Below are 16,080 nucleotides of genomic sequence, written 5' to 3' on the forward strand. Positions count from 1 at the left end.
TAAAGCCACGCAATAGCACTCAAAAAGAAAACGCTACACCAAAAATGTGGAAAAATAAGTACTGCTTTATAAAAATAATATTCTCTTTGTGGTCAAAATTTACAGCTTAGGACATTTCAGGATATTGTAGTTTCAGCAATTAAGCGTCTTAAACTTCTAAGCAAATTATCAGTTAGATTCCAAATTACATTTCATTCGGTTGTCTTTAAATCAGAAATTCCACTTCCAGAGATGTTAACCTGGTTCAATAATACCGTACACTTATCAATAAATTAATAATAACACTTCCAATTTGTTATCTAAACTCAATGACCAACATTAATTAGGCATTTTATCAGACTCCAGAATCAGCTTTAAAAGGTTACTATACAGTGCACAATACTGGTCTCCCACAGCACCAACCTCCCTCACTGCTAATTCCTGGCAGTTGAATTATCTACTGAGACTACCATTAAAACGATCTGAATTAGATTCAACAGTTTACACCTGTTAGTTCCCTCCACTTTTAATGTTGTTTTATAACTGTTGCCTCTCAGGTATTGAGGTAGCTCCACCCTCTGACAGGGACTCTTTATTCCCTTCTTCGTGTAGATTTGCTCCCCTCCCCTTTGTGTATCACTCCTTACTTGTAGACCGGTATTTCTATCGTGTCAGGGAGAGAATCCGCTTAACCGGGGCAAGGGAGAACTCAGCGCTGACAAAGATCACCAGCCTCCCGGTGCACCTTTCTCTTCTCTCCCGCTCGCGCTGAATTCACTGGTAGCGCTCAAGCGGGGAAGAGAGATCTTTGTAGACGGCCGGCTGCCGGGCTCCTCCGTACCCCCTCCTGCTCGCGCCTGCCTCACAGTGGGGCGCTCAAGCCGAAGAGAGGAATTCCCACTGCCTCCGCTGCCAGGGAAACTCCCGGCGCTTCTCTTCAGGTTCACCGCGCTGAGACCGGGGGTCGCGCTGATCACCTGGGCATGCGCGAAGCGCCTTGGTTACTCCGCCTCTCAGCCCGCCTCCGCTCCCGCCTTCCTCTGCGCAGGCTCCGCAGTAAAGACGCCGCTCCTCCGGGCCGGCTCGTTCTTAGGCCCCTCCTGTCCCCAGAAGTGGACACGCCTGAGACATGCGCGGTAGCGCTCCCTTACTCCCAAACCTTGGGATTTCTCACGATGACGCGGCCGGTGCCCCCGGGGTCCTGCAGTCGGCGAGAACAGCGCCGCTCCAATAAAACCGGCACCCTTCACTTCCAAAGCGCCTCCTCAGACCAAATCCGGCGCCGATCTCTTCTGGCCCCTGCCTCCTCAGTGCCTTCTGTCCTTCCCAAACACCGGGCTCAACACTGGGCTAGAGCTGTCTTCTCCACAACGTTGGTGAGTAAAACACTGCCAGGGGGAAGTCAAGGAAGTCCTTAAGCAGAGCGTCCCGACAGGGGTCAATGGGGCTCAAGTGTAGAGGGGGGCTTCCACCTCAGATGGAACAATCTCTTCAGTAGAAGAAGATGGTTGGGAGGGATTGGTCAGGGGTAGAAGGGGGAACGTATCCCTGTAGTGGCTGTCTGTCACAGGGACAAACTAACTGCTCCCAGTGCGTCCTCCTCCTTTCACCACTGCCTCACTCCTCCACTCTCTGGTCAACACAAAATGGCTTCCTAACCTCTGCCCTTATATAGACAACCCCCACAGAGTCCAGTAGGGTCCAGAAGGTTCTGGAAGGCCTAAGGTTATCCTATGGGGCTGACTAAGGTGTGGCAGTTGGAAACAGTTAGGGCCCTCCATTTTGTGAATACAGGAGTTTCCTGACAGAACAGGCCTCTGGACCTGAGGTAAAAAACTATGAGGGACAAAAGAACACCTATCCCCTTGGCCAACACCTATAAAAAGTCAGTGGACAAAAATTCTCAAGGGTATGAGGGGCAAAAAGGGGACAAAATAAATAATAAATAGGAGGGACTACGTCAAAAAGCCAGACAGGTCTAACACGCGTCCCCCCCAGCTGAAAGTGGGGAGAACTACCCAACCCCTTGGGAGTCCTCATCACTAAGGCGGAAATACCTGGAGAGACCGTCTGCATTGGCGTGGTCCACTCCAGGCCGATGTTCCACCCGGAAGTCCATTCCCTGTAGGGAGATGGACCACCTCAACAACTTGGGATTTTCCCCCTTCATTTGCATCAGCCAACGAAGGGGTCGGTGGTCAGTCTGAACCAGGAAGTGCGAGCCAAAAAGGTATGGCCGCAACTTCTTTAGAGCCCACACCACCGCAAAAGCTTCCCTCTCAATGGCACTCCACTTCTGTTCCCGGGGAAGCAGTCTCCTGGATAAGAAGACTACAGGTTTATCCAGGCCCTCTTCATTTAGTTGCGATAACACGGCCCCAATGCCATGTTCTGATGCATCTGTTTGGACAATGAACTCCTTGGAGAAGTCTGGGGCCTTCAGGACCGGTGCCGCACACATTGCCTGTTTCAATTTCTCGAAAGCTTGCTGACAAACTCCCGTCCAAACTACCCGTCGAGGTTGTTTCTTGGAGGTGAGCTCTGTGAGGGGCGCTACAATAGTGCCATACCCCTTCACAAAGCGACGGTAGTAGCCTGTGAGGCCCAGGAAAGCTCGGACCTCAGTCTGTGTCTTGGGGGGTTCCCAGGCCATGATTGCCTCAATCTTTGCCTGCAGGGGCTGCACAGTCCCCCTACCCACCAAGTGTCCAAGGTACACAACCGACCCCTGCCCAATCTGGCATTTGCTGGCTTTGATTTTCAATCCAGCTTGTTTCAGGGCCTGGAGAACTGCTTGAAAATGCTGCAAATGGTCCTCCCAACTGCTACTGAAGACAGCAATGTCATCCAAGTAAGCAGCAGAGAAACTCTCCAATCCAGAGAGGACCTGGTTCACCAGCCGCTGAAATGTGGCAGGGGCGTTCTTGAGCCCAAAGGGCATCACACAGAACTGGTAGTGTCCCTCAGGCATGGGGAAGGCTGACCTTTCCCTTGCTCCATCTGTCAAGGAGATCTGCCAGTACCCTGAAGTGAGGTCAAAGGTATTCAGATATTGGGCAGCTCCTAGTCGGTCAATCAATTCATCCGCCCTAGGGATCGGATGAGCATCAGTCTTTGTCACTGAATTCAGTCCTCGGTAATCCACACAGAACCTCAGTTCAGGTGTGGTGCCTGGTGGTGTGGCTTTTGGCACGAGCACCACCGGACTGGACCAAGGGCTGTTGGAAGGTTCAATTACTCCCAGCTCTAGCATCTTGGCAACCTCTCCATGGATGCTAGCCTTCACCTTGTCAGACAGCCGGTAGGTCTTCGACTTCACTGGTGGGCTGTCTCCTGTGTCCACGTCATGGGTACACAGGTGAGTCCTTCCCGGGACAAGGGAGAACAACGAAGAGTACTGCTCCAGGATCTGGCGGCAGTCCTCCCGTTGCTCAGGAGTTAGAGTAGGAGAGAGAATCACTCCCTCCACTGACCCATCCTTCTCTTGAGACGAAAAGAGATCTGGGAGAGGTTCGCTTTCCGCTTCCTCTTCCCCGTCAGTCACCATCATCAACATGACTTCGGGCCTCTCATGGTGGGGCTTGAGATGGTTGGCATGCAGCACCCGTAGGGGCTGTCGAGGGATCTTAAGGTCCACCAGGTATGTGGCCTTACCCTTCTTCTCCAACACCTCAAAGGGGCCTGTCCAGCGATCCTGGAGGGCGCTAAGCTCTCCAGGCTCCATCACCCACACTTTCTGTCCAGGCTCCAATTCCACCTGGTGAGCATTGTGGTCATACCACTCCTTCATGACTGCCTGGTTGGCCTCCAAGTTGTCAGAAGCTTGCTTCCACAACTTCGCCATTTGGCTCCTGAAGGCCAGCATGTAGCTCACCACATCCTGGGGGGGTTTCCTGGGAGACTTCTCCCAACCATCCTTCACCAGGCTGAGAGGACCGCGTACAGGGTGCCCATACAGAAGCTCAAAGGGGCTGAAGCCCACTCCCTTCTGGGGCACTTCCATGTAGGAAAAGAGTAAACAGGGTAGGAGGACGTCCCATTTCCTCCGCAGGCTTTCGGGCGGACTTCTGATCATGCCCTTCAAGGTCTTATTAAACCTCTCAACCAGTCCATTCGACTGGGGGTGATAAGGAGTGGTGAACCGGTAGGTCACTCCACACTCCTTCCACATTGCCCACATGTAAGCTGACATGAAGTTGGTCCCCCTGTCAGACACAACTTCCTTGGGAAATCCCACTCGGGTAAAGATTCCCATTAGGGCTCTTGCCACTACAGGTGCAGTGACGGTCCTCAGAGGTATTGCCTCTGGGTACCGTGTGGCATGATCCACCAGAACCAGGATAAACCTGTGACCAGCTGTTGTTGGTGGATCCAAAGGCCCTACAATGTCGATGCCCACCCTCTCAAAGAGTGTACTAACGACTGGAAGTGGTTCCAGGGGAGCCTTTAGCTTCACCCCTGTTTTCCCACTGGCCTGGCAGGTTACACATGTCCGACAGTAAGTGTTGGACGCCACTTTCATCTGAGGCCAGTAAAAGTGGAGGACAAGCCGTGCAAAGGTCTTGTCCTGGCCTAAGTGTCCTGCCAGGGGTATGGCATGAGCCAATTCCAAAAGAAAGGCTCGGTACTGTTGCGGGACTACCAAGGCCCTTGATGAACCGAGCAAGGGTACCTTGGGTTCACTGTAGATGAGTCCATCCTCCCAGTAAATATGGTAGTGTCCCGTAACATCACCTGCTGCTTGGGCTTCAGCCTGTCGCCTCAGTCCCTCAAGGGTGGGGCACTCCCTCTGCCCCTTACAGAATTCCTCTCTGGTAGGACCTCCCTCCACATGCCACTCCGCAGGGATGGGTAAATCCTCCAGAGAGTCTGCTTCCCCCTCCACGGACTCCTGGTCCACCACCGCAGGTGGCCGATCTGTCACATGGGGTGTGGAAGCCGGAGCAGGCTTTCTCTGTCTCCGGGTCTGTCCCTTCTTAGCAGCGGGTTGGGCCATTGTTCCAGGCTCCAACCCAGGCGAACTCCCTCTCCGGGCAGTCGCAGACCGTGTGCTTACACAGGCCCAGTCAGGTGTACCCAGCATCGCAGAATGCGTCCGGTATTCCACCTCTCTCCAAGTGTTGTGTTCCATGTCATTCCCCAACAGACAATCGACTGGCACGGCAGGGCTTACGGCAACTCGAAGTGAACCTGCAACCCCCTCCCACTCAAAGGGAACCTCAGCCACTGGATAGTGGCCCATTCTGCCGTCAGCCATCGCGGCGGGGTGGAGTACATTAGGAACAACCTGCTCCGGAGACACCAGCTGACTTCTTACCATAGTCATACTGGCTCCTGTATCTCTCAGAGCCTCCCCTCTCTGACCATTGATGGTAACCCATTGCCCATACTTTGTAGTATTTGGGGGCACCTGGATCTTTGGAACCATCTCCCGCTCTCCCAGGGACACTAAGGTGACGCCCGCCCACTCACCCCCCTTATCTAAGGGCAACTCCTCCCCGAGCGCTACACTAGCTACTCCCGGTGACTTTCCTCCGGTGGTAGGGGGTGGTCTCTTTGGGCATCTGACATCCCCCTTATAATGTCCAACACCACCACATTCAAAACAGTGGAGAACCCTTGGCTGCTGGCTTTGGCCAGGATTAGGGTTTCTGGGCGGGTTTGCCCTAGGGGTGAAACCTGCTCCCTTCCCTTGTAAGTTATTTTGGGGACCTTTAGAGAACTCTTTCTTTTTCTCCCCCCCCCTCCTTCTTCTGAGGGGCGCCCTGTCCGGCTTTTTGAGAATCCCCTCCAGTCCCCTTTGAAGACACCCGGGTACTTGCCCAGATGTCCGCCTCCTCTGCAAGCTTCCGGGGATTGGTCAGCTTGCTGTCCACCAGGTGTTGGCGCAGCTCGGGAAAACATTTCTCGAGGAGGTGTTCTCTCAAAAATAGATCGTACAGCCCCTCATAATCTTTCACCTCACTGCCCTTGACCCAACCCTCTAAGGCCTTTCTGGCGTAGTCAAGGAAGTCCACCCAGTTCTGGGTGCTTAATTTGTGGCTCCCCCTGAACTTCTGTCGGTACCTTTCTGGGGTAAGCCCGAACTTCCTTAACAACGCCAGCTTCATGGTGGGGTAGTTTGTTTGTTCCTCTGGTTCCAGGGCCAGCAAGGTGTCCCGACCAGCAGGAGGCATGTACTTGTACAAACTACCCCCCCAGTGCTTCTCCTGCACCCCATGAACCCTCACAGAAACCTCATAAGCAGCCAGCCACTTAGCTATATCGTCCCTCAGACTGAAGCTCGCTATCAGGTCTTTTGGTAAATAGGGTTTGGTCTCCCTGGCTGTCTCCTTTGGTTCGCTGCCACCATTCCTTTCAGGAGAGGACCCCCTTCGCAGGCTTTGGAGCTCCAGTTCCTTCAATTTAAACTCATGGAGCATCCTCCTCTACTCCTTTTCCTGCTCCAACTTGGCCAACTCCCACCTCAACTGTCTTTTCTCCCTCCTATCGGTGAGCTCGGCTTCCGTTAAGCTTCCCCCAGAGGCGCTACTGCCCCTTCTGGAGTAGGACACTGGTCCTGGGAGTAAGTTTTCCCCCTCAGAGCGGAATAAACCTTCTACCCCCCCCCCCCCACCGTGTCCTGGTCGCCTCTTCATCCTCTACCTTCTTTTCTTGGTGTGCCTCCACCCAAGCCCTAAGACTGGTCTGGAGCTCCCCCTTCCTGGCACCATGTTTGAAAAATACCCCCATTTGCTGGCAGAACATTTTCAACTGTGACACAGAATAGACCTCTAGGTTTTCCATAGCGAACTCCATTTTGAGTCAGGCAAACCTAGATAACACACCAGAAATTTCAGAGTTGCAAGGGCAACCTAAAGCCACCTCCACCCACCACCAGGAACAAATTTGGAAAAATCAAAAAGACAAATTGGGAGGGCCGCAAGGAGAAAACTCCTGGTGTAGGTTTAGTGTATTACGTTGAATTACTATTGAGTAGCTGCAACCAAGTCAGAATCCCACCGCTAGGCACCAATCTGTTGGAACTGGGGTAGCCTGGCCTAGGGCAAGACTAACATTTCAGAGGCACAGTGTAAAGGTTGCAGACCACCCAAAAGTAAAGCCACGCAATAGCACTCAAAAAGAAAACGCTACACCAAAAATGTGGAAAAATAAGTACTGCTTTATAAAAATAATATTCTCTTTGTTGTCAAAATTTACAGCTTAGGACATTTCAGGATATTGTAGTTTCAGCAATTAAACTTCTTAAACTTCTAAGCAAATTATCAGTTAGATTCCAAATTACATTTCATTCAGTTGTCTTTAAATCAGAAATTCCACTTCCAGAGATGTTAACCTGGTTCAATAATACCGTACACTTATCAATAAATTAATAATAACACTTCCAATTTGTTATCTAAACTCAATGACCAACATTAATTAGGCATTTCATCAGACTCCAGAATCAGCTTTAAAAGGTTACTATACAGTGCACAATACTGGTCTCCCACAGCACCAACCTCCCTCACTGCTAATTCCTGGCAGTTGAATTATCTACTGAGACTACCATTAAAACGATCTGAATTAGATTCAACAGTTTACACCTGTTAGTTCCCTCCACTTTTAATGTTGTTTTATAACTGTTGCCTCTCAGGTATTGAGGTAGCTCCACCCTCTGACAGGGACTCTTTATTCCCTTCTTCGTGTAGATTTGCTCCCCTCCCCTTTGTGTATCACTCCTTACTTGTAGACCGGTATTTCTATCGTGTCAGGGAGAGAATCCGCTTAACCGGGGCAAGGGAGAACTCAGCGCTGACAAAGATCACCAGCCTCCCGGTGCACCTTTCTCTTCTCTCCCGCTCGCGCTGAATTCACTGGTAGCGCTCAAGCGGGGAAGAGAGATCTTTGTAGACGGCCGGCTGCCGGGCTCCTCCGTACCCCCTCCTGCTCGCGCCTGCCTCACAGTGGGGCGCTCAAGCCGAAGAGAGAAATTCCCGCTGCCTCCGCTGCCAGGGAAACTCCCGGCGCTTCTCTTCAGGTTCACCGCGCTGAGACCGGGGGTCGCGCTGATCACCTGGGCATGCGCAAAGCTCCTTGGTTACTCCGCCTCTCAGCCCGCCTCCGCTCCCGCCTTCCTCTGCGCAGGCTCCGCAGTAAAGACGCCGCTCCTCCGGGCCTGCTCGTTCTTAGGCCCCTCCTGTCCCCAGAAGTGGACACGCCTGAGACATGTGCGGTAGCGCTCCCTTACTCCCAAACCTTGGGATTTCTCACGATGACGCGGCCGGTGCCCCCGGGGTCCTGCAGACGGCGAGAACAGCGCCGCTCCAATAAAACCGGCACCCTTCACTTCCAAAGCGCCTCCTCAGACCAAATCTGGCGCCGATCTCTTCTGGCCCCTGCCTCCTCAGTGCCTTCTGTCCTTCCCAAACACCGGGCTCAACACTGGGCTAGAGCTGTCTTCTCCACAACGTTGGTGAGTGAAACACTGCCAGGGGGAAGTCAAGGAAGTCCTTAAGCAGAGCGTCCCGACAGGGGTCAATGGGGCTCAAGTGTAGAGGGGGGCTTCCACCTCAGATGGAACAATCTCTTCAGTAGAAGAAGATGGTTGGGAGGGATTGGTCAGGGGTAGAAGGGGGAACGTCTCCCTGTAGTGGCTGTCTGTCACAGGGACAAACTAACTGCTCCCAGTGCGTCCTCCTCCTTTCACCACTGCCTCACTCCTCCACTCTCTGGTCAACACAAAATGGCTTCCTAACCTCTGCCCTTATATAGACAACCCCCACAGAGTCCAGTAGGGTCCAGAAGGTTCTGGAAGGCCTAAGGTTATCCTATGGGGCTGACTAAGGTGTGGCAGTTGGAAACAGTTAGGGCCCTCCATTTTGTGAATACAGGAGTTTCCTGACAGAACAGGCCTCTGGGCCTGAGGTAAAAAACTATGAGGGACAAAAGAACACCTATCCCCTTGGCCAACACCTATAAAAAGTCAGTGGACAAAAATTCTCAAGGGTATGAGGGGCAAAAAGGGGACAAAATAAATAATAAATAGGAGGGACTACGTCAAAAAGCCAGACAGGTCTAACAGAGGGCGATAGATAGAGTGAGGGCGATAGATAGAGTGAGGGCGATAGATAGAGTGAGGGCGATAGATAGAGTGAGGGCGATAGATAGATAGATAGATAGATAGATAGATAGATAGATAGATAGATAGATAGATAGATAGATAGATAGATAGATAGATAGATAGATAGATAGATAGATAGATGGATAGATAGATGGATAGATAGATATGGACACCAAGATTATACGAAGATGAGAGGGTTGCAGTGCATTACCGTTTCTGTTGCTTTCAGGGGTAATAGGGCACCTCAAGATGCTCTCTGAATCACATACATTTCTTCGGTGTGAGGCACTTACCCTGAGCATGTTTCCACTAGTGACAGTACAGTTTGCATTGGTCCTAAACTGATATGTGCTCTTATTGGCAACTGGAAAATATGCTGTGTACGATGTCAGTTGTTGCAAATGTTGGTTTTTGGATAATCATGAGTCACAAAGGGTCAATTCAAAATTATTCAGACCCAACGCACATTTCGTAGTGCTAACATAATGTATGCCTGGTGGCTTATTGCACGAATGCACCAACAATTTGAAGCACCAGTTTGATCTTATGGTGACATGTTTACATTCTGGCTGTCCGACTCAGCATTTTATCCTTGCGAGGTCGATAAAATTAATCCATTGAATTGAGTCACAATATACTTATGCTATTCAGTACCAAGATACCTTTCTGTTTGAACGTGCACTTTAAAACACTCATGTAATTTTATGGTAATGTGACCCAAGGTGTATCCATTGGGTGAACTTTTATGCGTCATAAGGCAGAGCTGTTTTTGTATAATTTATTAAAATGAATGATCGCCTACAAACTTGACGAATCCATGTAAAAACAAGCGTCGGAGTCGGGACTGGAACCCCGTTTTCTTGACTCTACTCAATAGTTGGACAAATCCGACCCTACTCAATAGTTAGACAAATCCGACCCATTTATGGAAAAAAAGAGGATCTGAAGGGCTGAAAGCATTGGCAATGCAGGTAGCCAATTAAAAAGATGTTCCACAAATACAGGAACACAACCAGAAATGCATTGAGTATCATTTAATGTGCACGTGGCATCATGCAGGCAACTGGTCTGTATGCTGAGGCCAGGGTGACATTTGCAGTGATCATAATAATTATAAAAGAGCAATACTAAAACACATAACGCTTAATGCTATATTTGTGCCGTTTCTAAGTGTAGTAACAATAAATGCTACTATTGCCCAGTTTAAAGGTGCCCATGATGAGGGTGACGTGGCCATCTCAAGTAAAATACTCAACCTATCATTTATTCCGTGAGTGACCTCGCAGAATAAATGACACTCAGAGTATTGCACTTTATGGTCTGTTTAGTCAGTTTCACATCTCTCCCGTTTTGCCAAATAAAGAACCCGGAGAAGATTTTTTTGCCCAGGATCACATAATTCAGCCAAGTGTCGGAGCTGGGACCGGAACCCCGTTTTCTTGACTACTCAATACTCGAACAAATCCGACCCATTTGTGGAAAAAAAGGAAGAGGAGCTGGTGGGCTGAAAGCATCCTCAATACAGTTAGACGAAACTCGGAGAAGACACCGAGGCAGAAATTGATTTTTAAACAAATAAACGCTAAATGATTTAGCTGCAAATGCCAGTCTGTGTACCTAGTGGTGGGCACTTCTGTTTAGAAAAAAAAGAAAGTTTTTTTACCAGTTACAAAGCGAGTGGCAGACTTCTGCAAGTGAATAAAGAAGCAGACAATGGGCATCTCGGCATGATGCTGTGTAAGCCAGCATCACATTGCTGTGCTCTCTTTGAACATCCAGGGCTCCGATTGTATAGATAGTTGTTTTTTTTATTAAGACTTTGGTAAATGTGCACTGCTCTGCATACAAGGCAGTTTACCTTCGATGTCTGTGCCCAAGAGAGGGTTTCTGCGACGTCCTGCCTTTGTTGTACTGTTATTGCTAAAGGGAAAGAACACATATTGTGTGGAGGGGAGGCTCTAAATGCGAAGCAGCAGGGACGGGGATAACTTCAAGGGGCTTGTAACGGCATCTAAAATGACCTTAATGTGAAGCGGTGTGTGAAAGAAATCCCAACGGGGTGGCGAGGGGAGGAGGGGTGCTCTTAACGTGAAGCAGCGTGTACCTTCGATGTCTGTGCCCAAGAGAGGGTTTCTGCGACTTCTGCCTTTGTTGTACTGTTATTGCTAAAGGGAAAGCACGTATATTGCGTGGATGGGAGGCTCTAAATGCGAAGCAACGGGAAGGGGATAAATTCAAGGGGCATGCAGCAGCATGCCAAATGATCTTAATGTGAAGTAGCATGCAAAACAAATGAAAGGCGGCACCCGCATCATGCCGGGTGAAACCACCACGTATAATGTAATAGTCAGCAGGAAGTTGAAAAGGGACACAGTTGCAGTAAAGCATGTCCTGAACCAAAACAAGATTTTAGTTAAAGCTATGCCCCAAAGTACATAGCAGCAGCCTGTGGTGTGAGAGACAAATGTTGGGGTGAGGAGAAGGGAAGGGGTAGAGAGTGCGCTGCAGAGGAAGAGGCTGAAGGTGGGAGGGCGAGCATATGGGGTGTAAAACGAGCACGACCGGTGGGGGTGGATGTGCGTGTGGAGGTGGGCAACTGGCGTACTAAATAGGGTTCAGAGATGTCTGGGAATTAGTCCCCTTGGATGAAGTTATTTGGGCTGGGAATAAATGTGCGTACTGCTGTGATCCGATTAGGGCTCAACCTAACAGTGTATATTTGTGATCACAATAACTTTTTCCCTCGCTAACAAAGTTGACCCACATTCTTTTTACCAGATCTTATTATCAGGATCCCTAGCTGGAAACCAGTCCTTAAAGATGCAAGGGTCTGAAATGAACATCGAGTTCCGGTTTGTGCGGGTTTGTGCCGCAGCACAGCCTTAATTGGGTGTGTCTAGGAAAGTTGGCAACAGTGCGCCAGATGACCCTAAAGATGTGCTGTGCCCACATCTTGCATGAGCTCTGACAGTTCTGGTGCGAGCTCAAGAGAGAACAGTAGTGAAAGATATAGATGCAGTAGGAAGAGTTGGTGCTGGTAAAGACCAGAAAGTTTACCAAAATAAATCGCTGAAGAGCAATAGCTTATGAGAAACGAGGCAAAAGGACAACAAGCAGCACAGGGAAATCTGCTGGCGACGGCCCCAATGTAAGAGAAGGAGGGGGAAGCCTGCTGCCGATGGCTGCTTTACCTGAAGGTGGGAAGTGCAGGGCTGGTCGAGGTCACACAATCATGGGAGGCCCCTGGGTGACCTGTGATGAAAGAGAGGGGGGAGGAGAAATCCGAGTAAGGCTGTGTGCGGGGAGAGAGGAACAGATGGCCGTGAAGCAGTGGGCGGGGCAGCGGAACCCTTTGATGTGGCCTGGCGGCCGTGAAAGGAGAAATGCTGCTGCCAGGGGGAAGGCTCGTGCATGAGAGCAGGTCATGTGATTGTGATTCACGTGAACTGTCCAAAATCCTCTGGAGGAGAGCCCTTGGCCTGAAGTACTGGTTTAGCTGCATTAGGGCTCTTTTTCCTATTCCTGCGGAATAGGAAAGGGGCGAGCCCTAAAAAGGAGACGGTCAATTTTTTGAGCCTCAACATGTAACTGAAGTTCAGCGTAACACTGTTCTCCTTAGTGATGGCAAAGTTTGGAACGTCAAAAGGACTGCTATCCTTAAAGGAGGACAGTGGATGTACCCCAGAGATCTTGAGCAGTTGAGAGATGGTGATTCTTCCTCAGCACGCCCAAGAAGTTTTGAGTTGGGTTTGGATGAAGATCTTGAGCAGGTAAGAGATTGTGATTCTTCCTTGGCCTTTCCAAGAAGTTTTGATTTGGTTTATATGAAGAGCGTATGGCCGTTACTCAAAAATGTCCAAATGTAGATGGCCGAACTCCAAATGCACGGAATGGTAGTGTGGTGAATGATCAAGTTAATGAGCATGATAATGAGGTAATATCTGACTCTTGTGAGGTTGGAACTAATTGTGTTACTAGGAGTGACTGATAATAGAAAGAGTAATGTTCACAATGAGAACATAGATATTGCTGGAGATAAAAACCTAGAGTCTACCAATGAACGTGGGAGGGTCCGGTCTAAACCCAAATGGATGATCAATTTTGTATGTGAATTTGATAAACGTTTTGATTGTATTTATTTTTCCATTTTATAGGGGAAAAATGTGTTGTACTCTATTATTCTAGATCGTACATTGCGCAAAAAATTTGCATGCACATAAGTTTACTTTGGAAACCCTGCTTCCTTTCCACCTCTCTTTAAATACAAGTGTTCTGGATCGTTATAACAGTTCACTGAAGTCGACTGGAGAGGAAAGAAGGTCACGGAAGATTGCTACCTTGTAACCGGTGTTTCAATTAATAAAGTTTATACTTCAAAAGGCTTTTACTCTACAGCTTGGTAAAAATATTAACCCAACTTGTGGGAGTTAGAATCATATTGTTTATTATTCGCTCTTCAGCATTGAGTATGTTTAGTTGTTCATGTACACTGATACTCCTGTATGTGGTTGCTACTTATAAAGATTGTTTCTGGCAAACATCGTTGCAAGTTCTTCTCTCACACCGTAACCCCATTCAAATGAATTTGCTACTACTTTCAAAATCTGCATAACCTTTATAAATTGTATAACATGAAAATTATGTTTAACAAAACAGAAAATAAATAAACGTTTTTAAAATGTGTGCTATTGTTATGCCTGATGGAAAATCCAGCGCATAAAGTGAAGTATGGGAATTTTACCTAAGTTTTTTCTTAAACTTCCAGAGTGGAACTGGGCCTGGTCCACTGCTATGTGGGCAGAAAAAAACCTCAAAAAACAGGTTGCTTTTTGAAAGCATTGTGAGGGGCTGGACAATTCATTTATCCTTACGCTGACAGCATTAAGCAATATCGTAGTGCTAACAGTTAATCGCACTAAGGTAAATACATTGCCTTGCCCTTAATGATGCACTTCAAAGCAACTTCCTCAGCAGGGAAGTATTTATGCAGGACCTACCTGTGGGGTCCTCCTGGCAGGCAGGTGCCACACTCAATCTTCCCTGTTGAGTAAGTAACTTCAGTTTACGTTGGAGGTTTTGCGTCAGATTACAGTGGAACAGAAAAAAACAATTACACCCACCTTTACGTATTGTAACAGAATCATTCCAGTGAAAATTTGAGAAAGAGTGTGGTAGGTAAATTCAAACAAAAATACAAGCATTGCCAACGCCAAGAGGTCTGGCTTTAAAGGAATGTTGTATGGTAACGTGAAGCATTACAAGTAAATAGCATGGGAATGGATATGTATTTGTGTAAAAGAAAAGAACTGTAGAATAATGCTGGTGTAGGTTAAAAGGTCACACAACATTTGCACTGTCAAACAAGACCTAAACATCCACGTAAAGAAATGCGTGCCTTTCTCCCATTTGTGCTGCTGCCAAATAATTACACCATTAATTATCCAGTTATCTAAGGCACTTTAATTGTGTTATATCATGTGTGTGCCCTGGAAAGTTCAAGCTCAGGCAGCTGGATAAATAAACAAAATAATCACAGCTGCGAGATGCGCAAGCACTTTTTTGTGGAAGCGCACACCCTCTGCACAATCCAAATATGTACTTCTGTTTTTCCAAAATGAAAGCGGAGCCAAACCCCGTCTCTAGTGATGTTCATAATAATTGTATGGGGGCAGCTGTGCTGCCAAGCCAGACCATAAAAACGAACAAATTCAAGACAATAAAAACAGTTGGCATACTAGAAACACGTTTTAATGTAGGACTAATGCCTAACCTGATATAAAATGTCTCCACTCATAGAAGCTCAGACAAGAAATGTTACAAACCTGCCCATAACTTTTCGAAGTCGTGATGTTATGTTATTTAGGCCAGCCTCTGAGAGCTCTACGTCGCTGATAGCCCCTTGTGCTTTTACAGCCCAAATGTATCGCTCCATAGCAGCACACAAGGTTGGTGTAAGGTCTGGGAAAACATCTATCGCTTGCAGTGGCACAAATACATGTGGCAACGTACAGATCTTTTGTCTAAGCAGCACAGGTAGGTGAGGTGTACGGGTGCAGTATAGTCACTGGAAGGGTGCCGTAGTAGATCAGGAACGTGTCCCCTCATATCAATCATTATCACTTTCTATTTCAGCGGTAATTCTTACCTCCTCGCAGTAGTCAGATTTGGCGTCCGTTTTCGCCCTTTCACTTTACACCAGCCGTCCAGCAGTGCCTGCTAATGTTTAAGAAACTGACTACCGGGCTCAAGCGTCCCGCTCAGGCTTCGTCACCATGGAAACACTCACCACTTCCGGTAGGTGTTGTGTAACATGTGGTATCCCCCTGGTATCGTGTATCCCCGGCACTTCGGCTGTCTTCGGAGAATGGCGCGGGCAGGATCAGACAGAAGCAGTCGATCTCTGCTCGAGCTGATTGCAGGGATACACGATATCATGGGACACCAGACCAAGCACACGCTATAAATTACTTGACGTTTAGTTTCTCTAATGCTGGAGCCACGCTGCACAAGAGACAGGAAGTAAATCAAAGTAGTTCAAAGAATGACAGCTTAAATAAGTGAAAAATAAATGCAGAGACGGAGTGAAACAATGGAATGGTTATTTTCCAACCAAATCGCAACTAGTACATAAAAGGAAAGGTGAGATAAATGCACGCACGGAATCGGAATTAAATAATGTTATTTTTTTATTTTTTAAGCAAATTGCAACTAGTACAAAGAAGGAAAGGTGAAATCAATGAAAATTAAATAAATGCACGCAGGGACTGGGAGTGAGAGAATGGAATTTAATTTTTATTATTTAAGCAAATCGCAAGTAGTACAAAGAAGGAAAGTGAGATAAATGAAAATTAAACATATACACGAAGTCGGAGTGAAAGAATGGAATTTGGAGTGAAAGAATGGAATTTTTATTTTCAAAGAGATGGAATGATGTAAATTAAAACATGGGGAGAGAGAAGGACAGAGAAGGGAACATAGCTTGCAAGGTTTTAGATTGCTGT

General features: G+C 48.1%; 1 protein-coding gene across 1 annotated transcript in view; it reads right to left on the minus strand.

The window, feature by feature from the left end:
- The window catches only part of CCDC57 (coiled-coil domain containing 57), an 817,765-nt gene extending 802,448 nt beyond the window's left edge, over positions 1 to 15,317 (minus strand). Inside the window, exon 1 of the mRNA XM_086931199.1 lies at positions 15,225 to 15,317. The gene's annotated coding sequence lies outside the window, so the exon portion shown is untranslated. The remainder of the gene's footprint in view (positions 1 to 15,224) is intronic.
- Between the last annotated feature and the right edge of the window lie 763 nt (positions 15,318 to 16,080).

This window comes from Lissotriton vulgaris, chromosome 7 (assembly GCF_964263255.1).
Source record: "Lissotriton vulgaris chromosome 7, aLisVul1.2, whole genome shotgun sequence".
In the NCBI taxonomy this organism is placed as follows: domain Eukaryota; kingdom Metazoa; phylum Chordata; class Amphibia; order Caudata; family Salamandridae; genus Lissotriton; species Lissotriton vulgaris.